At 30.0% G+C, this 27,539-nt stretch overlaps 2 protein-coding genes across 6 annotated transcripts in view; one reads left to right on the top strand and one right to left on the bottom strand.

The window, feature by feature from the left end:
- LOC111621046 (protein CREBRF homolog) overlaps positions 1-22,054 on the bottom strand; it is a 109,040-nt gene extending 86,986 nt beyond the window's left edge. For all 3 annotated transcript variants that reach the window (XM_023363099.1, XM_023363096.1, XM_023363098.1), the window contains exon 1: positions 21,875-22,054. The gene's annotated coding sequence lies outside the window, so the exon portion shown is untranslated. The remainder of the gene's footprint in view (positions 1-21,874) is intronic.
- Positions 22,055-22,440: 386 nt separating this feature from the next.
- The window catches only part of LOC111621047 (xaa-Pro aminopeptidase 1-like), a 76,482-nt gene continuing 71,383 nt past the window's right edge, over positions 22,441-27,539 (top strand). Inside the window, exon 1 of one of the 3 annotated variants that reach the window (XM_023363100.1) lies at positions 22,441-22,575. The gene's annotated coding sequence lies outside the window, so the exon portion shown is untranslated. Of the gene's footprint in view, positions 22,576-22,628; positions 22,702-22,739; positions 23,307-27,539 lie in introns of those variants that run through there. The other 2 variants (XM_023363101.1, XM_023363102.1) reach the window with 2 other exon arrangements.

Below are 27,539 nucleotides of genomic sequence, written 5' to 3'. Positions count from 1 at the left end.
ACAAATTGCGAAATTATACCCCGACTTACGCGAATTCAACTTATGCGGTTATTGCGTGGTCCCACCTATAGCGTAAGTTCGGGGTATTACTGTACTATATTATATTTATTTAATAAATGTCTTATTGGGCTTCAATTTGAAAAAAATTGTAGACCTATAAATTCCCACTGTCATTTGTCTGTCTTTCCTTAATCTGAAGAATGGAATTAGACAGATGAAATCTGAAACCAGATATGGAAACCTTATGGGCAGGATAACTGACTGACTACATATGAACTTTTGATTTGCATCGAAAGTCATGTTATTTTAATTCAAAAGTTTTCCTTTGAAAGCAATTAATAGATGACCAGCATGACTGTTAAAGGAAAAGTATGATGCACAGGGGCAAGATACTACTAATTTGAGATGGAGAGCATATAATTTAAATGAAATAAATTAAAAATATGATTAAAAATTGCAGTCTGGCATTGTGACAATCTCACAATAAATAATTGCTCATTTTAAATTTAAATAGTTCAGTGATTCTAAAAAAATATCTCTCTAACAATTTTAATCAATTATAAATTTTAGTTTGTAAACCTAATCCTTTAAAATTTGAAAATGATATTTCATGAAAAAGACCATTCAATTAAATTATTAAAAAATGTTTATCAATCAATTTTTACACTTTTTGCTGTTTATACATATTAATATATGCGAAAAAATCATCATCTTTTAAACAGATACATTCAGTACTAATATGAACTAAATTTAGATTTCTCCACAGTGAATAAAAGCTAAGCAATCAACTCTCCACTTATTAGATATTATGGGCATTAAAATTATTTTAACATCCCAAAGCCCAATGTATTGATACTATCCAAACTCTTGCCGTAATTAATCAGGCTGTTATTATGCTATATTTAATAATTAGAAACTAAGTTGTAAGAAGTAACCCACTATGGGCTAGTTCTTTTCTACCAGAATGTACTAAATTATTTAATAAATTATTAAATTTTTAATTTAGATAACAGATAATACCTAAAGTCTATCTCTAGTATCAAATTACTTAAGTTTCTAATTATTAATTCTAGCATAATAATACCCAATTAATTACAGTGGGAGTTTGGATTAGTATTAAAATTATTTTCTATTAAATTTTAAAATAAATTCAGAAAAAATTAATTATTATATCATCACTACATATTATACTGTGATTATTTTATATTTTATTATTATTATCATCATTATTTGATAAACAAAAACAAACTGATATATAGAAATATTTTGTTGTTTGGCATTTGTACCTTCCACATATTAAGTTCAGGAAATCTCTCTCAATCTTATTCCATTTTTTTTATTTAACTTTTTTTGATAATTACATCTACAATGACATATAATAGAAAAATGATGTTTTACTGTTTGAGATGTCTTAAACTGTATACTAGTAATTGTCTTGTTTTCAATGGCTGCTCCATAAGCGCAAGGTATATGGTAGACTAGTTATGCAAAGATTTTATTTTCATTTTAGTAATCTTCTGCAGGGCATATGCCATTGTGGATTATAAATATAAAAATATTATAATTAAAATCACAAAACTTTAAAAGAAAAAAGTTTACAAACATCCTGAAACTGCATCTGCACAGTAAGCAAGATATGTGGGTTCAAGTCCCACTCCAGGCTGATTCTTTTCTTCCAGAATATTCTAAATTATTTATAAATATTAATTTAATTATATTATTAAATTTAATAAGAGACAGCACCTAATGCCTGTCTCTAGTTACAAATTATTTAGACATTAATTAAAAATAATTGTAGTAGTAGTCTGATTTAATCCAGTTGTTTGGAATAAAAATTTTTTAAAATAGTAAAAACAGTGTTACATTATCAAACAGAATCTTTACATATTAATATAAATTATAAGATCATAAACAAACAGAATCTCAATAACCTTTAGAAATGAGCATTTTCTAAATTAAGATTACATTACTGTGATTGAAGACACAAGGATTGGAGTTATCATCTTATCATATAATGAAATGATAAAAACAAAACAGAATACATTATTTTTTACTAAATGTTAATTTTCTTTACATAAAAAGATTTAGCATCACAAAATATATACTGTATTTATATAATATATTGATAGCAATTATTTTAGACAATTTATCAGTTTAATGAAATAAGTTATTGAAAAATATATTAAAAAAAAGAAAAAACAAAAAATTTATAATTCTGTATTTTACAATTTTTTTTATTCCTATTTCAACCAATATGGTTCATATCAATCAATAAATGAATTAATCAATCAATATACTTTTAACTATGAGTAAAGTTTAAGGAATGCTAATGCTTTGACTCTTATCAGATCAGCTTTTAAAAAATGTATTGATTAATTCAGTAGAGTAACTACTGTAGCAAGTTCAACCTTAATACATGAATGAAGTCATTCACTTGAAGCAAAGAAATTTCTTATAAAATACCATATCCTTTCTGTGCACTAAAAGTTCTCAAGTCATGATTAAAAGTTATGTGCCTGACTAAAGAGTTTCAACTTATATATGTGTCGGGGTTGGATCATGTAAAGACATGATTCCAGGTTTTTTTTATTTTTTTTTATTTTTTAACTTGTAATGGTCATCGACAGATAGTTGAAAGTGGCCACTGGCTTTCTGAATGTGTGGCCGCTGATTGGTCAGCAGATAATCACGCCACACGGCATGATTTGCATAAGGTTATGGCTGATTGTACAGGAATCACACATTTATATAGCGTTACAACTGGTAATCGCTGATTGATCGGCTGGGAATTATGCCACACATTATTTGCATAGTGCTACAGCTCGGTAAGCACTGATTGGTCGACCAACCTACTTTTGACGGCTATAAAAGGATCAATGTTGAAGTGGGAGTTTTCAAATTCAGCCAAGTTAAGTTCAGTTAAAGTAAATTCAGTTAAGTTAACTTCAGTTTCATCTAAGTTCGGATTAAGTGTTAACTTCGTAAGTTCGATTTGGAACTTCAAGTGTGCATCAGTGGTTGAGACAAGTCTGGATTCGTCTCACTGTTTGTTCTTCAACTGCCGGAAGAGGGATTATTTCTAGCTACAACTCATCGATATGGCGCAAGGTGTTTTCTCAACAAACCAAGATCAGCATAGTGAACTATTTGAACTTTATTTTTATTTTGTGTAATTGGCGTACTGAGTTGGGCGCCAATTTGTGTGAAATACAAACATTGTAAATTTGACTATATGTAAGCAAGAAAAAATCATTGAAGATAACAAAATATGTTTTCATAAATAATCTAAAAATGATATATTCTTAGTGATTTGCCTGTATATGACATGTTATAATACAATAAGCCTTTTTCCTTTCTATAATAATGTTTTCAATTGATTTCATTATAAGCATCATTACAGTTAAATGATTTACATTTAATTTTTTCCTGTTTAACATTTTATATTCTACATTTTAAAAAACTAAAGCTGTAGTTGGTAAATTCAATTAAAAAAAAAAGACAATTATTTCATTCTTATAATGGTAAATTTTATTTGTTAAAAAGTACAGTATTGAACACAATGTTATTCTCTAAATATTTTTAAAATAATTATAAATATTTTTGAAAACATATTTAACATTTTTCATGTTCAAAATCTAAGATCACAGGTAAGGATTGAAGTCAAACTAATTAAAACAAAAATTAATAACATTAATTCAGAAAAAATATTTTAAAAATAGCCTAACTATACTAAAAGTATATCATTAAGCTACTGTTCTATATTCTGAACTATAAATGGACTTCTTGATATTTTTGAAATTATTCCAAAAACTTTAACTGTCACTAAGCAACAAAATGTTTTAATTATTAATAAAAGGCTTCTTGAATCAGGTATATACATCATTGAATATTTTTAAACTTTGCAGTTTAAACAAAAATTAATATAAATATTAGCATGTTAATGCCAGAAAAAAATTTAATGAAACAAAATTTAAGTTATATACATGTTAATATAATGTGTGGTACCTTCAATTATTTGTATTTAGTTTAACTACATATTAAAAATTATTTATTTATTTAAAAATATACACACCTAACTATATTTTGTGTTAGATATGTGTTATTTATGACATATGAATACTTTTAAATGCTGTTAATAGTAATTTCATCTAATTTCTTATTTTATTTATCTATTTACTTTTACAAAAATTAGTAATGTTTTAGAAAGACAAGCAGCGATTGCCTCCTAATTATCAAATATTAATAACCATTAAAAGCAAGATAAATGATTTTTAAAAAAAAAAGAAAGAAAATATGACAAAATATAAAAAATATTTTAAAAAAGTAAAAACTGCACTAAAATAATGTAAATACATGTTTTAATGATTTTTATTTTTTCTATATCATAATAAATAAGTTTTTTTTGACTTGACTTTGACTTGACTCATAAATAAATAAACATAGAGCTTATAGTAACAGAAGTCACGAAATTTATTATAAGAAAAATATTCTTGGGAATATACCATACTATCTGCAATTCTGTATACAGTAAAACCTGTGAAAGCCAGAAATCTTCCAGAGGTAGAAATTTCAAATATTTTTCAGTAAAACAATTATATTAACTTAATGTTCTCTGAAAGTCAGAATCTGAGACACAGATGGAATGAAAGAAACTGTGCTATTGCAACACAAATATGGAAAGTATAGACTCAAAAAATGTAAACTTGTGAATTCTATATTTTTACTTTACAATAAAATTAATAAAAAAAAATAAGCATATTTTGGCAATATACTCATAATAAAATCAAAAATAAGCTTAAAGCTGCAAGTTATAACAAGTGAGTGTAAGAAAGAAAGAGGAAAGCTATGCTATCAATTCTTAAAAGAAAATTAACTGAAGATTTTATTAGTTTTTATGAGATTGATGAAGAGAGAGGGAAAAACACATGGATACTAATCACACTCACACCATCTATAGTGTATATTTTGTGTTTGTTCATTTTTAAAAATTTATTTCCTAAGATATGAAAATTGTTCTAGAAACCTGAATGGGACATTAGATTTATCTTCCAAAATTAAGATTGGTTTAGTCCATTATACTTCTGTTTTTATGTCTGAGGCCCATTGCATTAAGAATTGTTCTGACTGAGGCCCATTGATGTTAGATTGTTTTATTAAAAATTGAACTTTGCCACTTATTTAAGTGATATTGTATATATATCGTAAAATTTTTACTGTGGCTACACGCCTGTTTTTCTTTTATTAATAAATACCATATCCTTTCTGTGCACTAAAAGTTCTCAAGTCATGATTAAAAGTTATGTGCCTGACTAAAGAGTTTCAACTTATATATGTGTCGGGGCACCCCTGACCCATCAGGGGGTAGCCTTAGACAAAAGACGAAAACGGGTCTGCGAGCGAGGAAAACAAAGGGTTTTTAGGCACTCTTAGGCCGGACTCGGAGAGAGAGAGACGTGTGGCAGAAGGCTCTGGAACAAAAGGTCGGAGGAGCGCTGCAGAAAGAGGCCGTAAGAAGCGCATTGATAGAAGAATTTAGTCGACGATTATAAGACAACGCCGAAACGGACCGAAACGGTTCTAAAAGGAAGAACAGCCGAGACGAGGAACTGTAGAGAACTACCAGGAAATTCGGGTACCCTCTGTCCTTTAATTCATCTTATTTCCCCTTTCTATCTTTTCTATCTCCTAGTTTATTTTAGTTTTAAGTTAGTTTAAGTTTCCGCGCGCAACTACTTTTGTCAAGATAGTTATCGGAAAAGTAACTACCAGTATATTGGTATATCCGGTCGCTCGGGATTTTGGAACGTTTGTAAGTAACAGCGGGAATCCGAACTCATTTTGTAAATATATTAATGTTAGCGCGAAATTAAACTTGTTTCATTGGAAAAACGTGTCTGTGTTTTCCTGTCCGCGCTATACATCTTCACATTACAATATATGAGGACATCTCTAACAGATTATAAACAAATATAAATTGTAAAAAATATTTATTTTTTCATTCAATCTTATAAAATCAAAGATTTTAAAGGCATTTGTACAGGCAATAGAAAAGTGGTTAGACCTGTCAGTAGTCAACAACCTGCAAGACACAGAAAAACAAAATAGTCATGTCATGTTCCAGCTTTTACTGTTTACAGGGTGACCAGACGTCTCTAATTTCAGAGGACTGTCTCCAGTTTTGCCTGTTTTTAATATTTGATTATAGAATCACAATCTTTGAATACAGCAATTTTATTAACACATCAATATAATATCACCAATTTATAGATCAGTAAATGAATAAATTTTAAAAAATAACCAACTTTCAATCAGGTTTAGACCTCATTTTCAGTTATTCTGAAATTTCCCCTAATTGAATTGTAAATTTTATGGTCAGCCTAATTGTATAGCAAATTAAATAAGTCAAGTAGTTACAAAACAAAACTAAAAAACAAAAAACATTTTAAATTGCAATTAATTTGATATTTATAATTTTTAAATACAATTAAACACTTTTAAATATTGTATAAGAAATTTTTTACTAAAAAAAACAGAGCTCTTTCTGATCAATCAAAGGATATATACATAGTTGGTACTAAACTAAATATAAGCAAAAATACTCTAAGACTAAAAACCAAATTTTAAAGTTAACATGCTATCTTTAACAATTAATCAATTAGAATTTCTGATTAATTGCAATTACCAATTTCTTCAATATGCAAATTGATTCTACCAGTGATAGATATAATTTTTGGTTTCAAAAAAGTAAAATCATTTAAAGAAATACTATTAGTTTCTTGCATTACACTTCAAGCACTGACCAAACAAACTTATTATACTACGAGGGCTATTTTTTAAATACGATCCGTTTTTTAATAAGAAGAAAAATACTGTAAATATCATTAAAATATATTTTTTCCCATATTCTACATACTTTTATCTACTTTTCTACATAATTTCCATTTTTGTTCAAACATTTGTCATACTGCACAAAAATTTTTTAAATTCTGACTTCAAAGAAATCTGTCGCCTGCCGCTGGAAGACATTAGGCCATGCTGCTTGTCTTGTATGACACGGCGGAGTTTTCTCAAGGTCACACAATAAGCATCAGAATTGATTGTTGTGCTTCTTGGCATAAAATCCACTAACAAAGTTCCTTTCCTGTCCCAAAAGACAGTTACCATGATCTTTCATGCTGAAATCAAATAATAGATCATATCTTACAGTCAATGGGTGACTTAATTTTCTTAAACATTATAAAGTTTTACAGTTCAGCACACAGACAGACGATACAGCTGCAAATGGCATCTAAACACGTGCAAAGCATGCTGAAAGCAGATGCTCATGCACACTGCTGCAATCGCGCATCATTCTCACTCTCATTCACAAACAGACCTTATTTAAAAAAATAGCCCTCATACTAATATAATATTGCATCTTTGTTCATTCCTACAAGTCTTAAAAGGGGTGATACAAATTCTTGCTCTATCAAATCTTTCTTATAAATTTTTTTTTATTCTTTATTAAGTGAAAGATGGGAGACTTAACAATTAGTCTAAAATTCTTAAATGTTAATACTATATTCTTTACTTATAAAAGCATCCTTTGTTTTTTATTATAAAAGATTCCAAATTTGACTATTATATACATCCAATTAGGCAAAAGACAAGACTTTTTTGTAAGTATTCTCCAATAATCTATTCAAGTAACTAACAGCTGTTGTTGAATTGATAAGACCTTTCTCTGTCTTCCTGATTAGAACAGTAATGAACAATCTAAAAATAAAGAGTTCTTAAGAATGCTATTTGTATTTAAACAAACAATTTGAATGATAATGAATATAGGTCAGAAAATGAATTTCTACAAACAGATCTCTTAACATATTTCCAGAAATAATAATCTTGATTATCAAAAAGTTAATGATGAGTCTTGATTCAAAAGTAATGTTAAACCAGATTTTTTTATAATATAAACAAAACTGAATATAAAATCAGTTAATTTTAATAAAATAAATATTTAAACAATGCTGATAACATTTTAAAATATTTTCTCATTTAAAAGTATTGAAAAATAAAAGAAATATACTCAAATGTTCTCTTCATTTTTGAAAACTGACAACTCAAGAAGTCTGTTGAATATAGCTCATTAAAATACAGTATTTGATCAAAGTTATGGTAATCCAATTTCAATTTTGTCCACAAAATACTCTAAGAAATAGTATTAATAGTATTTGATCTCAATCACAGTTTCTAAAGAAAATTCTTTTGGATTAAAATCTATTAAGTTAATTTTCAAGTTAATAATCAACTACAATTTCTTTAGAAAGGTTTGAAATTGATCAATCTGCTATGCTTCAGTAAATGAATCTTTTATAGCCTTTCAGCTAGACAACTTTTACCCAAAGTTCAATATAATGATAAATTTCTTCATCGTCCTGTTTTCTGAACTAAACTTACTGATCATAAGGTAAAACCTCATTTCTAGTTTCAATACCATGTGAACTTAGGAAAGATAATGCTCTTTACTACAACTAGATATCATTCTTTGTCTGGTTTTAAGCAAGGAACTGAAAACACAAAACATCAAATGTATACACTGTTGCGACATTAAAAATTGCAGCCCAGTATTATGACAATCATATTTTTAAAAATCACATTACTACCATCTAGACCAGACGTTTGTATATAGTTAATGAGGGCCTAAGCTCTTCATATTTGGTCTTGATTTTCATCTAACTCTATTTTCAAGATTAATGAACAAACAGACACATGGACCAGTTGGAATAGAGGTATGCTATCTGTATGTGTATAGTGTATAGTGTACTGTACATGTATAGTGGGTACAGGTCTGCAATCTGAAAACCAAAAACCAAAAAAGTACATTCTCAAATTCTCTTTCAGCAATAAATCTCTGGATTTGTCATTTACTATTTAATTTATTAATTTGTCCAAAACACTTTTAGCAGTACAATGCAAAATATAAATCAAGTGTTAAATTTCTTGTTCATAGAAAGAAAAACTGCTAATATAATTCTCCATCTTTTTTTTTTTCACTTTTGACATCAGACAAGATTAGTTTTCAAGATTTTTTCAGTTAATTTTGTATTAACTTAAATGTTCATTCTCCAGTTAAATTCCTAAAAAGGAATACTGTAAAGCCAAACTTATATGATTAAATTTGATTTACACACATTCATTTATTTTTCTCTGAATAAGTGTTTTAGTCAGATTTTTGACTGAGGATCTTTGATTTATTAAAAATGTAATTTATCCTAATATCATTTTATAGCCTTCATGAATTTTATATATATTATATGCAATTTACCAAGAGTTCCTAAAGTCTTTATCAGTTATAATTTAGCTGAAGTCTCTTTATTTTTTTTAAAAAAATGTTGATAATTTTTTGACAAGTTTTTAATTTATTTTGCCAAGTAAAGATCATTTTTCCTTAAAATAAAATTATGTATTATTATAAAATTAATCTAGAAATATAATTGTAAAATTTATAAATTCAATAACATCAATTTTATAACAATATAAAGTTATATCTATCACATAGTGTTGGTTTCTCTGTTTAACATTGAATTTGTTATGCACAAAATCTAGCTTTACAGGAAAAGAAAATTATCTGTATGGGATAATTTTGTTCAATTTAAACAATTACTAGAAAGTAATTGTTTAAACTGAACTAATGTTGAAAAAGTATTAAGTACTGTAATATACTTTGAGTTATATTAATTACATTATTCAATTAATTAAAGAAAATTTAAATGTTTAATATATACTTGGAAAATTTAGTTTCCATCCAGACAAATTAATTTTTTTAAAGATGTAGAAAATGTTAGACTAGATGTTGCTTGTCAGAGAGATTAGTAAAAAGGCAGTTGGATTAACCTAACTGGTTGTGTAACAAAAGAACAAAGAGTGCACAAAGATTACTTACACACAGTCTTTACTCACGGAAGGTCAGCGCTAGAAAGGGGAGAGTGAAATGAGGTCACCTTCCCTGAGGGGTCAAGAGCGCCAACCAACCTTTTATTACGTCAGAAGAACATCTACAAAACATCGTGATCGTTGATTCCAACACACCCTCTCAACGATTGATCGTTAATACAATCTGATATCGTGAGTAAATTTCTTAACCTTATTCACGTCTAGTGGCTTTGTTAACAAGTCGGCTGTCATCCGTTCACCCAGACAATAGATTACAGTAATTTCTCCTGAATTCTTTAAATCACGTACAAAATGGTATTTTGTGTCAATATGTTTCGTGCACTGTTGTGCTTTTCCTAATTCTAAAAGTCGAATACAACTTTGATTGTCCAAGTGAATGGATGACAGCCGACTTGTTAACAAAGCCACTAGACGCGAATAAGGTTAAGAAATTTACTCACGATATCAGATTGTATTAACAATCAATCATTAAGGGGGTGTGTTAGAATCAACGATCGCGATGTTTTGTAGATGTTCTTCTGACTGAGATTAAATTTCCTTTAAGGTGTGGCACATATAACATGTCTTTCATATATATTCGACATCGTTCATTATTTTCATCCATGTAGGTTATCATTACCTTTACCTTCAGTGTATAGAGCTTGACCATTGGCTAGTATCACTCTTTCTCTATGTTTACTATTAATGGTTGTGAATAAATGCTTCTCGCAACAAATATATGACAAAGCTCGGGTCTACGTACCATTGATGAATTTCGTTTTGTGTTCCTGTCTTAAAACATATATAGGATTCCTTTTCTTGATGTTGTTCATCACTTTCCGCATAAATTTTGTTGATCTGATTTGGATGTTTTTCTTTCCATGTTGCATATTTCCTACATTCTTTCTTTACATGTCCCTGTTTTTTTGCAAAAATAACAACTTTTGAGCAAACTCCTTTTCTGAGTTACTGGGTGTGCCTCCCACTTTAAATACTTTATCTGCTTCATATTCTTCATTTGATGAGGTCTTTCTTCTTATGTGTTCCTCAAGTAATTTATTACATACTGTACTAACTCCTGAGTTAAATCTTCTTCTGGACGAGTCTCTAGTGCTGTTATTAAAGTGTTATAGCTGTCCGGCAAGTTACTAAGTTGATTCCAACAGAAAATAATTATCATATGCATTTTGGTTCAATTGATTCTTTAGAAAAATCAACATTTCTCATATAGACTGCAATATAATTGTGTCAAATAGAAAATATAATCAAAATATTATAAATTAAATTTGTAAAATATAATGTAGAAATTATTAATAAAAGAACTATCATGAGTAAGAAAGTATTCAGAAATCTCATAAAATCCTGTAACATTACTTCATTTTATATTGCATTATGATATTGTAATACAAATCATATATATATATTAGTTTAAAAAATTACACTAAATATTTTTTCATTTTTCTGAGTTTTCTTTTAATTACATATGATTTATTTGTTATAAAGTCATCAAATAATAATTAGAGAGAGTGTTTAACAAGAGATACTCTGAAAATAACTGAATTTCAAGATAAGTTTACTACATGTTAATAAATTTTTGACAAAAACTCAATAAATAATTCTAAAAATATCACAAAAAAAGCTAGAACAGTAAACAGAGTAAATATTTGCAAATAATTGTACACAGTATATACAGGATTACATAAAATATTTTTATAAAATAACCTAGTTATTTTATAAAAATACTACATTCATGCTAGAATATTAATATAAAAAAGTATTATTATTACTTTTAAAGTATTATTAAAAAATACATACATACATATAGCCTATATAACTTATGTATTTTTTTCCTTATTTAAAATTAAACAAAAATAATTCATTTAGAAGTTTTATATTTATTTACCTACTACACAAACTGAGTTTAACAAAGCTGCATATCACAAAATAAATAATAGTCATAACTAAGAAAAATAGAATGTAATTAAAAATAATATAAAACAACAAAAAAGTAATTAATACATCAGGTATGAAGAATATATTTTATCATTTTCTCATGGAATGTTTTGTTCAGGACTTTTCTGTACCAATATTTTTATCTTACTTGTATAAAGATTTAGCTAAAGATTATGTTTTTAATACCAAAAGCCATGTTGCATATTTGTATCAATCTATTCTAATATAATTTTATTCATACACAGAAATCATAATTATGTGACATGAAATTCTTACATTGTTCAAATATTGTTTTTTATACGCATAGCTATAATAATTTAACTTATCATAAAAGAAAAACATTAAAAACAATTTTTGTATTAGTATTTTGCAAGTGTTGAATAATAGTTAATAGTTATTATTGTCAGTTAATGATGTATGCATAAGAAAACTCTTATAGTTTCTTTTTTAAATTCTGGGTGAAATTTCATCATTAAAAAATAATTTAAACCAAATGTACAGAATCAATTTAAATATATTTTCATATCTAATTATATAAAATCTAAATTTAATATATATAATAATTAGGTATATCAGTATGATATATGAAAACATTATGTAATGTGACAAACGATTGCCAGATTAAATCGGGTTACTTTACTGCCATTATTTTAAATTAAATTCTAAATAATCTGGTTATTTATAATTGCCAAATTATTTAGAATTTAATTAAAAATAATAGCAGAAAAAATAAAAGCACGAGGTGCTTCTGTTTAAAAATATTCTATGATAAAAAATACTGTGAAAGCTGAAGAAAATTTATTTTTTACTTTTTAGTACATTTATCTGAATAAAAAGCATTACTTTAAAATGTTTTTTTAATATATTTTTTATTATTCTAATACTAGTATCATTGGTACCATAAAATGTAAACAACATATATTAATATATTTATGTATATACAATATAATTTATACTATGCAATTAGATTTATATAGAATATATAATATGGTATATCACCATAGAATATATATATTTTATATAAATCTAATTGCATAGTATAAATTATTATTGACAGAATAAAAATTGATATAACAACTTGGACTGGACTTAATGGTTTAGTTACATACATGGTGCCAAGGTTCAGGTGTTAAGTCCAGTGTTCTTGAAAAGCTTTATTTCTTCAGCAAAATATCAAAATTTATTTGAATTTAATTATCTTAGTTATCAAACAGATTTAAAGAACTTCTAACATTCCAGATACTGAAACAAATATGTACAGTATATTAATTAAATTGTTTTCATACATAAAAATACTAAGATATATTTTAAAAATATATCAATTAAAATAAATTCATTAACATAAAAATTAGCCCACCAAGAAGGAGTTGTATTGCTGCAAAACTTGGCTTGCAGATAAGTCTCAAGCATATATAGAAATTATTAGAGTTATAGCATGATGGCTCATTGAATAATGCAAGTAGAGGGCATCCTCTTGACCTATAAAAAAGCACACAAAGGCAACCTGTCTGTAGTTTACCTGTTACAGAGGGACACTGTATCACTAGAGATGCCTTTATGTCAGAATTGAAGACCATATAAACAACTAACTGAATTTGAGAGGGAAAGGATCATTGGGTTGAAAGAAGCCAAATGGTTATCTCACCAAATAGCCTGCCATCTAGGTCATTCTGACAACTCTGCCGGAAGGTGTTGGGATCACTGAATGAGAGAATGCTCACACATACAGTGCCAAGGTTCAGGATGCCTTTGGAAGACCACTAGCCGAGAGGACCGCCTGATCCTCCAACAAGCATGCACACAGCCAATTGTATTGTCTACCATCTGGGCAAAGGTGGCACTGTCATTACATGTCCCTGTATCTATCTGTCTATACCATTTCAAGGTGCCTGGATAAGGAACATTTGCTATTGTAGAGGCAATTATGTGTGCTGCTATTGACACAACCCACTGCTGCCTCTGTTTGAAGTTGCTCCCAACATGATTGGACAGCATTGGAATGAAACAAGGTTGTCTGCAGTGACAAATCCAGATTCAGTTTGGGCACTGATCACAACCATGTTTATGTCTGTAGATCCCATAGTGAACATCTGAATCTTGCCTACACTTTGGAATGATACACTGCCCATAGCTGGTGTGGTGATCTGGGGTGCCATCACATACAACATCTAGTTACCTCTAGGAGTGATCTAAGGAACCATGAGAACCCAGCAGTATGTTAGTGATATTCTGCAGCCACATGTGTTGCCTCTCATGGCAGTGCTCCCAAGAATCATTTTCCAACAGATAATGCTTGACCACACACAGCAAGTGTCACAAGACTGCCTCTGCCATATTGTCACTTGTCTCTGGTCTGCCCCATCCTAATTTGTCACTGATTAAACATGTTTGGGATCACCTGGGATGCCAAGTTGGACAGCCTAGGAATTTGACTGAACTAGAGAACCACTTACAGTAACTGTGGACTGAGATGCCACAGGACACCATATGGCATCTTTATGCCTCCATGTCTGCCTGTATCACATTGTATATTCATGCTAGAGGTGGCCCAAGATACTAGAACATGCAATTTCATTTGTAGTTTTCCTACAATAAATGACCCTTTTGCTTTCATTTTATAATCATTTGCTTATACAGTAGAACCTCGAAAACTCAGCCTAATGTGGACCGAAGGGTGGCCGAGTTTGTGAAAATGCTGGGTTATCGGGAATGGGGTTAAAAAAGGATAAGTATGCGTTTTTCCTCAGAAAATACTGTACTGTACTTGTATGTATTGTTTACTTGAGAATATAACAGAGAATAAACTGCCCAAATACCCTTAAACAAAGGAAAAGCACGTCCTTTATGAAGGCATAGAGCCTTTACTACATGAAAATGAAAATTAATGAATACACTGTGTACAGTAATTTATCTGATAAGACAGACCTCAGAAAAATACTTTATGAGAGCTTTCATACTTTTATAAAGCTGTCTATAATGAAAATTAATTAACTAAGGATTTTTTTGCCTTGCCAGGGTGTGGCCGAGTTATCCGGAGTGCCGGGTTATCGAGAGCCGAGTTTTCGAGGTTCTACTGTATCACCATTACACACACACACACACAATTTTGATTTTGACAACTCCTTTTTAATACACTAATTTTTATGTCAATGAGTGCATTATGTATATGATTAGACAGACTGCAATCATTTATTCTCTCTCTCTCTCTCTCTCCTCAACCAATGATTGGTGGAAAACATGGATGTGTGCACTATAGCTTTTCTCTTCACTTAGCTAGATGTTTTATCTGTTGGTAAGGCCTTTTCCATAATAACTCATTGAGATATTCCATTCTGGTTCTTCCACGCCCCCTTTCCCTCTATCTTTCCTTCCAATAAAACATTCATCCATTCCAAGTGTCAAATTAGGTGGCCAATCACGTCATTTCTCCTTTTCTCTATCATTGTCAAAATCTGTTTCTTCTGTGTTACCTCTTTTAAAACATCCTCATTCCTCTTTCTCTCTGTCAACGACATTCGCATCATTCTTTGCCAACTCCACATCTCAAAGGCCTCCAATTTTCTTTTCTGTGCTGTTCGAAGTGTCCATGTCTCCAAACCATACAATACTACGCTCCAGATGAAACTCTTAATGAATCACTTCCTAACATCAATTGTTATATTTTTCGATGTTAACATCTGACGTTTTCTACAGAATGCCTGTTTTGCTTGGGCTATTCTCGCTGTAACATCTCTTCCACTCGATAATTATGCTTCCTAGGTACATGAACTCGTTGACTTCTATTTTCTCACCGTCCAAATAGACGTTCATTCCTCCTTATTCCTTTTTTTGTTTGAACATCTCATTATTTTCGTTGTTTTTCCTATTTATTCTCATCCCACATCTACTTTTAAATTGTTTATTTAAATTTTCAAGAACTATCTGTAGGTCATCTACATCTTCCACTATCATTGTGATGTCATCAGAAAATCTTATTGTGCTGTACAACTTTCCATTCACTTTTATACCTTTTGTATTACTGCCGTACAATTCTTTCATTGCCTCTTCTATATAGATGTTGAACAATAGTGGTGATACAGTAGTCCACAACCTTGTCTTACACCTTTCATTATATTGCTTCTGGCTTCTTCTTCTCTTCCTATAACCACAGTTTGATTTTGATATATATGTGTGAGGGACGAACAGACCCACAATAAAGTGTTATTTTAAATTTTAATTATTGGAAACTTTAATCGGTTAAATTCGAGCGTTTTATCGAGTTAGGCTAAAAGCCATAAAAATTATTTCCCACGGAGTTTGTTCCTTGTTGAGTCGGATCAAGTTAGTCAGGGATGTGTCACCAGGAACTTTTGATGGAGAAGACATATTGGACGTGCGACCGTTAAAGGCCATCACCTGACCTCATGGAAAAAACCCAAGAGGAATGAAGAAGAGAAAAGAAAAAAAGACCCCGAGGTCAGTCGTCATCCAAAGTCCGCCCAACAAAGTCGTCCTCCAGGATTAAAACCGTGACACCGGATTAAAACCGTGACCCAGGATTAAACCCGAGAGAAACATTCGTGCTGGATTAAGCCTCTACACTCCTCCGTGCCTCCACACCAGTGAACGGACAAGATTCTGATTCAAGATTCAACGGTAAAGAACTGTCCATCGACAAGGTATTTATCAACCCGCGATTCGTTTGTAAACTCACTCTCTCAACGACCTAGTATAATTAAGAACGATAATATGCCCGATATCTCTGTATAGTATTTAGTTCAATTTAATTAAAATTGTTATTTGTTAGAAAATATGGAGTCCGAGTAAGTCACTTCCTCGTCTCTCTCCTCACCTCTACTCCGAATCCAAGCACTCACACGCTACCGCTCGCGAATCTTTAGACTTAACGTCGCGATTTCCGAGTCCCTTAGAGACTCGGTGGTGTCATCCTGACAGGGCGCCAAAGAGGTGCCGACCCTACGGTCACATTTGTCTATGTCTGTAGTCTACCTTCAGATTCATCAGTGATCTAAACATTATGTCCAGTCCACTATAAACTTTATAAAACATATAATCATTTATTGAATTTTCTTTATTCTTCTGTTTTGAATTTTACTTACACAATGATGACACAGGCCAATAATTAAAAAAAAAACAGGAAATAAATAATACCTTGTTTTGACAGTGTTAATTATTTTATTTGAATTTTATTTTATTTACTTTAATATCTGAAATTATGACAAAGTTAAAAACATTGTAATCTAAACAAAAATATAAATAAAATAAACTGATCATAATAAATTATATTTACTTTTAATTTTAGAAAAACAAATACTGTAATAAAAATTATCAAACCTCTAAAGAATCCAATGGAAAAAGTTCATAAGATATAAGATTTATTTATAATTGTTTCCACAATGACTAGTTACTAGTAGTTCTATAAAATGCTTTATTTCATTCAAGAAGCTCTTTTGTTATATTAGTTATATTTAAATAGTTTTTGTTTTATAAAGTTTATAGCAATATAAACTCAAATGTTTAAAATAAATTTAGCATATTGCATTTAGTATTTGCTCTAATAAAGCATTTCTTGAGAACTCTGTGACTAGTTGCAATATAAGTGATGAACATCTTTAATGAAAAATATTTGTTTAAACTATTTATAGTAATTTATTGAGATAGAAAACTATGCAAATTTTTTTTAGAAAAGAAATTATTATTCTGTTTTCATTAGTGAAATTGTTTTGTGAATTCTTAAATAATGTCTGTTTACTTATTTAACAGCCCTTTGGGTGAATAGAGTATTGTGACATCACTTGGCACATGTGTATTCATGGGATACATAATGAAATTAACGCAATTTTTATATTTTTACAGATATATATACTTTACTATGATTATATATCTCGGATTTCTACACTTTCTCTACTATCTAATAGTATAAAATATTTGTAGGTTTGAAAAATAAGATTTTTATTTATATTTTCTGTAATTTTCGAGGTTCTTATGTATCACCATTACACACACACACACACAATTTTGATTTTGACAACTCCTTTTTAATACACTAATTTTTATGTCAATGAGTGCATTATGTATATGATTAGACAGACTGCNGTGAATTCTTAAATAATGTCTGTTTACTTATTTAACAGCCCTTTGGGTGAATAGAGTATTGTGACATCACTTGGCACATGTGTATTCATGGGATACATAATGAAATTAACGCAATTTTTATATTTTTACAGATATATATACTTTACTATGATTATATATCTCGGATTTCTACACTTTCTCTACTATCTAATAGTATAAAATATTTGTAGGTTTGAAAAATAAGATTTTTATTTATATTTTCTGTAATTTGATCGGTAAATACAAAAAACTAACTTATCAAATTTCAATTCACTATAAATCATTTGAACTTTCACTTATTGACATCAGATTTCTTAAATTTCACTGGATTGTATTATCTTTCAACTTTAGGGTAGTAAAGCTTTGTTTATTTTCTCCTGTGAAATAATAGATTCTGCTGGTCTCTCACTGTGAAGGACAACAAACTACTAATCATTTTATTACTTTGTTTTCAAAAACTCCCTTATCTGTCAGTAGTGGGTCAAATGACTAACAAATTGTTTTCTTGCACTCAGGGGAATGTTTTCTTTTAGATTTAACAACTAGTATTGCCAGTAATGAATTCTATAATTTTATTTTTAATAATTTAAAAAATATTGATAAAATTACCAAATAAATGTTTGGGTCACAATTACTAAATGATATTGCTATGTAATAAATATAAATTTTAATTGTTGCAAAATTGAAAGTATTAAATTTCTTATTATGCTCTGATTTCTAGAAAGCAGGGTGATAAAACCAAAGCAAGAAAATCATCACATTGTCAAAAATAGCTGAAATGGCTTATTTGAAATGAATTGGAATTGGTCCAGTCATTGAAACCATGAGAAAAAGATAGAATATGTAGCATTGTAAGTTTACATATTCTGCATTGTTATTTTATTGAATTGCAATTGTTATGTGCTACAATCAAGAGTACAAAGATCTCATGCCATGACAGAATTTACTGCAGGTGGTAGTAGTGTTACCACCAGAGCTGGCCCTACCATAGGGCGAAAGGAGCAGCCGCTCCAGGCGCTAAGTCTTTGGGGGCGCCTCAGTGGTAAAGAAAATTAAAGGGTATAAATTTGGGGCAACCAAGGGCAGTGGCGTAGCGAGGGGGTGCAAGGCGGTGTATCAAGCACCGGGTGCCACTCGCAGAGGGGTGCCCAAATGATCTCCAAGACAAACTATATGTGTTTCTGGAGGGGTGCCAATAAAGTGTCGTGCCCCGAGCACCAGTTATGTTCGCTACGCTACTGACCAAGGGGGCGCCATAATAGGATCTCGCTCCATCCTAAAACTTGCCTCGGGCCGGCACTGGTTACCACCCGTCCGGTTTTTACCTGGACAGTCTGGAAATTGACTCACTGTCCAGGTGAACTATTAATTTTGTCCGGGAATTTCATAGAAATTGTGAAATTACAATGAAACAAAATTCTTGCAAATATTTTTACAAATTTACACTATTTTAACAGCAAAAGAACTCACACTTACTGAAACTCATCTACAATTCTGTCATATTAGTCTGTTTACGCTGTTGTCAACCTTGACCTTTTTTATTGCATGTAATATCATACACATCTCCAATATCTAATAGAGCTAAGTTATCTGTACCTATTCTTTCTTAATTTAGGGTTACTTACGTTACTCCTATGCAAGTCTCTAGTTCCTAACTGTAACTGATTTAGAACCAGCATGCATGTTATTCTTCACATTGTAAAATTACATTGCGCATGTGTCAGGAACTTCTGTTCGAACAAATCTGACTTGCCGTCCGGGTCAGCAATTTTGAAAAAATGGCAACACTAGGTGATAGCCCTAAATTAGTAACTCCCAAACTTTCCCCCTTGGGTTCCATAAACTTACATCCAATGCTTCTAACCAGTTTTCCCTTGTGTCAGAAAGGCTTGGAAATATTCTTAGAAAAACTTTTCTACGAATCTAACACTTTGTCCTTACTGTACATTGTTCTCCATATCTGAAAACCATTAAATACAATGTTTCTTTTTACCCATTTTAATGGAGAAATAGGAAAGGTTGTCAGTGACCCCAACCCTATGGTCGCTATTTAGTCAGGACCCTAACTCCAGAGCCCCCTGCCATCTTGATTTTTTTCACCCCTCCATACATTTAATCACCACCCCAGGGGAAGTAGTGCCCACTTTGGGAACCACTGCCCTAAATGATTACCCTACTGAAAATGATGGCATAAATTAAGAAAGTATAGTACTTCTACTTTAAATTAATTTTGAAGATATAGACTTTAAGTAAACAGCTGCAGAAAATTTTTTATGGAACTTTCTATCTTATTACATATCTAGCAAAGAGACAACTTCAATTTTTCAATAATTATCTAATGAATGTAGATATCAAATTCCTATTAACATATTATATGAATATCCTATTTTATCTTTGTCTTATATGTAATTATTTATTAATTATGAAATAAGTACTGTATTAAAAGTCTTAGATAATCCAACATTTACATAAAAACAAAAATAATAATTTTAATGATCAACATGTTTGTCTTTTTAATGAGATGACTTTCCACATAAAAAAAGAACAAGGTTGACTATTAAAAAAATAAAAATTATCTATTATTAGAATATACTGAATATAATAGTTTTATTTATACATTTACATATATATCTTTACATCTACAAAAATTTAAAATATTACTAATATTAAAATTATTCTGATTTATGTTTAAATATTTTTAATTAAACAATTTGAAAGTTAAAATATATGGTCTTGTTTTAATTAATTTTTAAAAATATAAATTTATAAAAACTAAATTTAAATTTAGTTGAAAAATTCTTGAGTTAAAATAAAAAAATCATTTAAAGTCAATTCAATATGGATTCATCAGTGTAAATAGTTATCATATAATTCTATCTTTTAATTATAAATATTTATTAGATTTTAACCTTCATCACAAATATAAAATTTATGATCATGCTGAAGTTTATCCAGCATTTATGTTTACACTTTTATCATTTTTAACACTATATAATAGTAAGCAAATAGTCAATTAAAGATACATAATTAAGGTGTAATTTATAAAAACTACTCATAAAATCATTATTAAAAATACTTTTATATGCTAATAATTAAATCAGACTCCAATATCCATACAAAAACATTATTTTGATAATAATTAGAATAAAAAAACAATGTCATATATTGAAAAACTTATTTATAATATATTATCTGTTTAAAAGTTTCAATTATTATTCAATCATTACTTTCATCAACAACTTAAGTAAACTAAATGGTAAAAGTATTCTATCATAAATAAGGAATAAAGAATAATTAAAACTTCAAAAAAAAAAAAAATTAAAACAGTCAATTCTTTGTTAATATTTATCATAGAGTTAAATTGAAAAGAAATCGCTTTCTTGATATTTAAACATATTTAGTAAAGAATTAGTTTAAAATACTTCTTGGAATCTGTTTTGATATACTTGCATCACAAACAGAAGAAACATACAAGCAAGTAAACATAAACATATACATTTGTATTTAGATATAAATAAAAATCTGCTGATAAAACTTTAGGAATTAAGAATTTATAATACTTTATTGTTGACATTTTATTTGAAATCAGCCATTATTAATCAATATTTATAATTTAAATTTACAAATAATTTTTAAATTGAAAATACTCAGTGTCTTTAAAAATGGGGAAAATAATTTAATTTTTTTCTGATTTATAAAGTTCTAATCTTTATAATTAACATTTTGTTTTGATCATTTAATACATATGTTATTATAAGGATCAGACAAAACTTTTCATTAAAAAAAAAACTTTGCCTGTTTATCAATAAAAAAATTTATATTGAAAAGAAAAAATTAGGAATAACGCGAACGTAAATGACAGTACGTAACTTAGGCCTATTACAATAGTACTCACTTATTTAACTCCTTGTAAACAACTAATTCAAATGTAATGAAGCCACTTATATCTCTAACCACAGTCTTGTATGATCATGATACAGTTTTAAGCCTTTCTCTTTGTTTGAAGAATAACGTAAAAGATAAGTAACAAACACACACTTTTAAGTTGGTATTTTTGTTCCCGTTTGTTTTGGTCTTAACCACGATCCGTCCGTCACAATCACATGATCTGACATCAGTCAACTCAAATTCACCAATGATAAAGTAAATTTCACAATAAGCTCCACCTCTGCAGGTTTCGGTATTGGGAGAATTTAGCCATTTTTTAATTCTTATCAAAGGTTAAAAGGTTATTCTGTTATAAATTAAGCAAACTAGAATAAAACTCTTTACAAAAATTAGAAGTAAGATAACTTATATATAGGAGAATATCACTAAATATGCGTGTCAATATTTATTTATTTCGTCAGTCGAATGTTTTTAGCAAAACCGCATATAATAACACCGTAGTGTGACGTCAAAGGAGATTTCGTCATGTGTTTTGGATGCAGCACGTGAACACGTGAGGTCACCTTCAATGACAGTACCGCAAAGTGCCATCTAGTGGTCAATATTGACAGTATATAAGTCATGACATCTAGTGACGGAAATTTGCAACAAAAGAATGAATAGTCTTTTATTCCAACAACTTATGATCTGATTTGCATAATTGAAAAGGTGCGAATCGCTTTTTGTTCTGTTGTTTGTTAAGAAAAAACATGGATATAGTAACGAAACATATGCTATACCTATTATAGAACCTGCAGTAATACGATAAGTTACCGTTGCGGGGGTGGAAAAGACGTAAATAATTTTGTAAAAATCGGGAAATAGGTTTGATGACAATGTCGTCTGCTGTATTGACGTTAGGCTTAACGACCTATGTTAGGCCTAATGGTGTAATTTTAGATAATTGAAAATTTTTACACAGAGAAGAAAATTTTACTTATTTTATCATTTTCTTATGATAAATTTTAATTTTCTCCATTAATTAATCAATTATGATTGTTTTTAATTTAAAGAAGTTATTAGTTACTTATTTAGCATATTATTCCTTTTTTATTCTTAAGCCTAACAACTGTTAAAAGATTTCTCAACTTGTTTTGACTGTTGAGTTCAAAAGCCTCTTTGAACACGTGGAATATGGGCTTTTAAGGAAGTCGCAATCGATCTTTTGCTTTTATTCAAATTTTACTAAAAACTCTTCAATTTTGCCATTTTTAACCAACTTATTTTAATATATTTGATTTATTTTTACTTTTTAATAATAATATATATATAAAACTTTTCGAAACTTGTGTATGGATCAACACTCGCACGATTTAAATTGCCTTCATAGTATTTACAGTATTAAAATTTCGCTTGTGGGCTATACTACTAACAATATGAGTAAATCATAAATGCTTCTAGTATATTTCTGCTTGTTTAAATATTTAAAATTTAAAAATTATTAAATCAAGATTAAATAATTTAAAGTTTAAATTAAAAGTATATTTATTTCATTTGCTAAAAACATAAACTATATATTGATTGATTTTTATTATTATTATTATTATNGCAATTAGAAAGAGAAACATTAACCAGCGAGTTGTGCAGCCAAGGGTCGAACTGTCTCTTCTAATTGAGCGTAAGAAGTAGCAGCTACGCCTCATTGACCTCTTGACACAGCAGAATAGTCATTCTAGACTTCTGATAGAAGTGCTACCAGACAATATTACGTCATAACTTTCGACGTCTCCCTGGCAACCAGTATATTGTTTGGTGACGTGGACGATTTTCGTCCAATAAATGCTCTCAATCTGTCTTTGTAATTTGTAAATATTACGCGATTATCGCCGTTACAACTTTTCTCGAAAAATATTTTCAGCGCAAATTACTCGGTTTAAGCTTCCCTTCAAGAGTTTATTCCGCCGCTGCCTTTTATTGATTACGTATATTAAATTAATTACACGGTAAAGGATAAACTCTTGCCTTACTCTTCCTTTTTTTCGCCCCCTTCCAGTACGCGTGTTCTTTATAATTAAGGCCTATTTTGCTAAGAGTGCCTTCTCGCTACGTCGCAACATTAAAAAAAAAAAAAAAAACTTCTGTAGCAATATTTTAAGGGAGAGGACAGAGAGGGAGCTTTATAAAGATGGAGCGAGACAAACCTGTTAATGGAAGTGTTTTCTCAGCGTAATACTTTTATATAATGTACCACAAAACTCCGCTTCTTGTCACCCAAACTTGTCCCAATCAAGTTGAAGTAAATTCTATAAATGCTCCACTAATCTGTTTTTTTCCTATTACTCAGTTTAGTGTGAGTTGTCATTTAGTAACACGGCCATTACTCGTCTGAAGTCTTAAATGGTCGGGAGGCTATCTTAAAAGTAACACTGCTTTTCTCTTTAACTGACAAAAGCAAGAATTGAGTTAAGGATGGCGTCTGTTTGTCAGGTAATTTTTCACGCTGTGTAACGCTGTTAAAAACTCCATATCAGACACGTTCTCTGTTCCCCCCGATTCTCCTTCCCCCCGGCTGAAACATTGAACTGACGAAAAGCTTTATTACATTAGTGTCGTCGATGTCTCGGTGTCAATTAGTAGGGATTTCGATATTTAGTGTTCTCGAATTGGAGTTAGCAGCACTTGATTTGTCTGTCTCGGACGGAAAACAAGTTGGAAAAATTATATAATTTATTTCGAGTTGTCATTGATTTATAGGTTTTAAAACTGGTTCAAACAATTCAGACAAAGGGTAAAAAGTTTAGCTTATTTACTCCATGTTTTTTTTCTGTTTTATTAAATTTAATATTGTTTTGATGAGTTAGTTCTTTGCTTTATGAACGTTTGCTTCCGTTACTGCTTGATAAATTGTTTATAATATATATATATATTAATCTATATTTTATAATAATATAATTTTGTAGATCTATTTCTTGTTCTAGTTCGATTGCCAACTTTAACACTATAAAGTAATTAATGAAAAAAGTATGCTTCTATAATGATTCTTGCTAACTTTACCTAGAAAAGTAATAAAGCTTGAATATTCTAGCACTAAAATTAGTGCTGTAATAACAATATAATAGCACTAACTTTAGCATTATAGAGTTAAAGTTTAGCTATATAAAGCGACTGGTGACAAATGTATGCTTCTATAATATTTTAATTTACATATTTAGATAAAATTAGTTCATTACGTAGAACTTCTGATTTTGTCAAACATTCACTTGTAAATTAAAATGTTGTACATTAAGTATTATTGTAAAAACAAAGCATTAGTTTATATTTAGAGTGAGGAAAATAAGTGTAAAAATTTAGACCGATGTATTATGCCTGCACATGTTGAAATACATTGCTGGCCATTAAAATTGCTATACTATGAAGGTGGCACACAACAAATGTGAAATTTGCATGAAAGGTACAACATGCTTGGATATGCAAATTATTAGCATTTCAATGCATGCTTCGCAAAGCAGGTAGGAATAAGGCCACTTACAGTATGCATTAAAGGGAAGATCGTAAAGCTGGTTTCTCAAATGGAAACTGCATTTGCAAGTTAGTTGCTTGTATAAAGGTTGTTATGCCTCATGTAAGAAGGAAGAATACCCACCAGAATGTGTCCAAGTTTGATCATGGTAGAATTGTAACCTACTGGGACTGCAGTTTATCATTCCAAGCTATTGCTGCTTGCATTAGTTGTGATCCCATGACTGTCATGAGAATATGGAATTGATGGGTCCAGGAGGGCTGTACAGAACGATATGCATGATCTCAATGGCCCCAGTTACTAACGCTGAGAGGACGGACATCTTGTCTGCCTGACCTTGTGGGATCATACAGCCACATCACGTACCCAAAGTCAGGAATTTGTGTCATTTTCAAAACAATAAGCATCTGCACAGACAATGCAATGATGTCTGCTGCATCATGGATTACCAGCATTGCAACTATTGCAGCAGCTTCCTTTGATGCTGCTGCTGCTGCAGAGACAGGCATGCCTACAATGATGCATTCAATGATGAATGTGGATGCAGGAATGGCATCATGTCTTTTCAGATGAAGTCTGATTCTGCATACAGCATCATGATTGTCGTATCCAAGTGTGGAAGCACCAAGGGGAACAATCATTGCCAGTTTGCATTCATCATTATCATGTGGGTCCAGAATCTGGAATGATGGTATGGGGTGCCATTGGGTACACATCCCGGTCACCTCTTGTTTGCATTAGCTAGTAATTTGAACTTCTGCCATTACATTTCTGATGTGTTAAGACTAGTTGTTGTGTCCTATCTTCAAGACCATCATGCTATATTTCAACAGGACAATGCATGACTGCATGTTGCCCATGATGTCCTGACCTTCCAGAATACAGAGGGTGATTGATTATTGCCCTGGCCAGCACATTCAGTCACCAATTTAGAATGTCTGGTCAATAGTTGCTGAGAAACTGGCACACCACCATTCACCAGCCAGTATGATAGATAAATGTTGGCATAGAGTTGAAGCCATATGGACTTCTGTACCTGTATCTGCCATCCAAACTCTGATTCAATGCCCAGCCAGATTACAGCTGTTACTGCTGCCAGGAGCAGCTGCTCTGGATACCGATTTCTGCATGATCAGTGCCTCAAAATTACTTGTCAATTTAATCATGTCTTCCTCCCATTATACTGTATGTGTACAATAAATATTATTCTACTATTAGCTTTCCTTCTTGGTGTAGTATATTTAATAGCCAGCAGTGTACTATACATTACTGCCAGTTTCATTTCCTGTATGTATGTATACATATAGAAGGAGTCAGTCTGGAAAATGATTAAAAAAAATCTCCAACTATTTTGCCAGTTTTAAATTTTTTTTGGTCACTTCAAATTATTTATTGCCTCCAGTTTTACTTACTAATTAATGCAGATGCTGGTAGCTTTATCAATTTGGAGTCAGGAAAGCAAAAGTAACATGTTAAGCTGTCAATAGGAATTATTTTTGAATAATTTTGTAATGAGTAATTCCAAATAACACATTTGATCACAATACTTAAGAATTTTGACATCACAGAACTGTTTATGCTTTAGTCTACTGAAAAAAAGTCAAAATGAAAAAAAATGTTACCACAAAAGTTCCCCAATTTTCTATCAGTTGACGATAAAATTATCCAATCTGGAAACACTGGGCATCATTGCGTGAAAAGTGCCTTTTGCTCTCAACATCAGTTGAATTTCACTCTGAATGGCAAAATAAGTAGGCTAAGGTTTTTATCATTATTTTAATAAAAATATTGCCAAGTGGCAATTTTGGCACTATGCAGCACAACCCCATAGTGTATGTATGTGTGTGTGTTTGTGTTTGTGTATATATATATATATATTTATCTTTTTCATATGTTTATTTTTATTATATATCTTTTGATATAATTCAAAAGACTAAAATTTGAAATTCAATGAAAAATATTAATTGTTATCTAAATTAATCAGTAAAACAGCATTTGAATGACAATTTTAATAATTTCTCTTTTATAGTTTTGAATTATAAAAATTTTGAAAGATAAATATCATATTTAATTTCAAACTTCACAAAACTCCAGTTGTAAAGCAATAAAAATAATTTCAACCATACATAACTACTGACAAACCAACATGAAGTAGATTTAATCAAACAAAAAA

Source organism: Centruroides sculpturatus, unplaced genomic scaffold (genome assembly GCF_000671375.1).
Source record: "Centruroides sculpturatus isolate CEXI.00-Female unplaced genomic scaffold, Cexi_2.0 scaffold324, whole genome shotgun sequence".
In the NCBI taxonomy this organism is placed as follows: Eukaryota; Metazoa; Arthropoda; class Arachnida; order Scorpiones; family Buthidae; genus Centruroides; species Centruroides sculpturatus.
The sequence above is the reverse complement of the archived record's forward strand: the minus strand, read 5'-3'. Positions and strand labels throughout refer to the sequence as shown.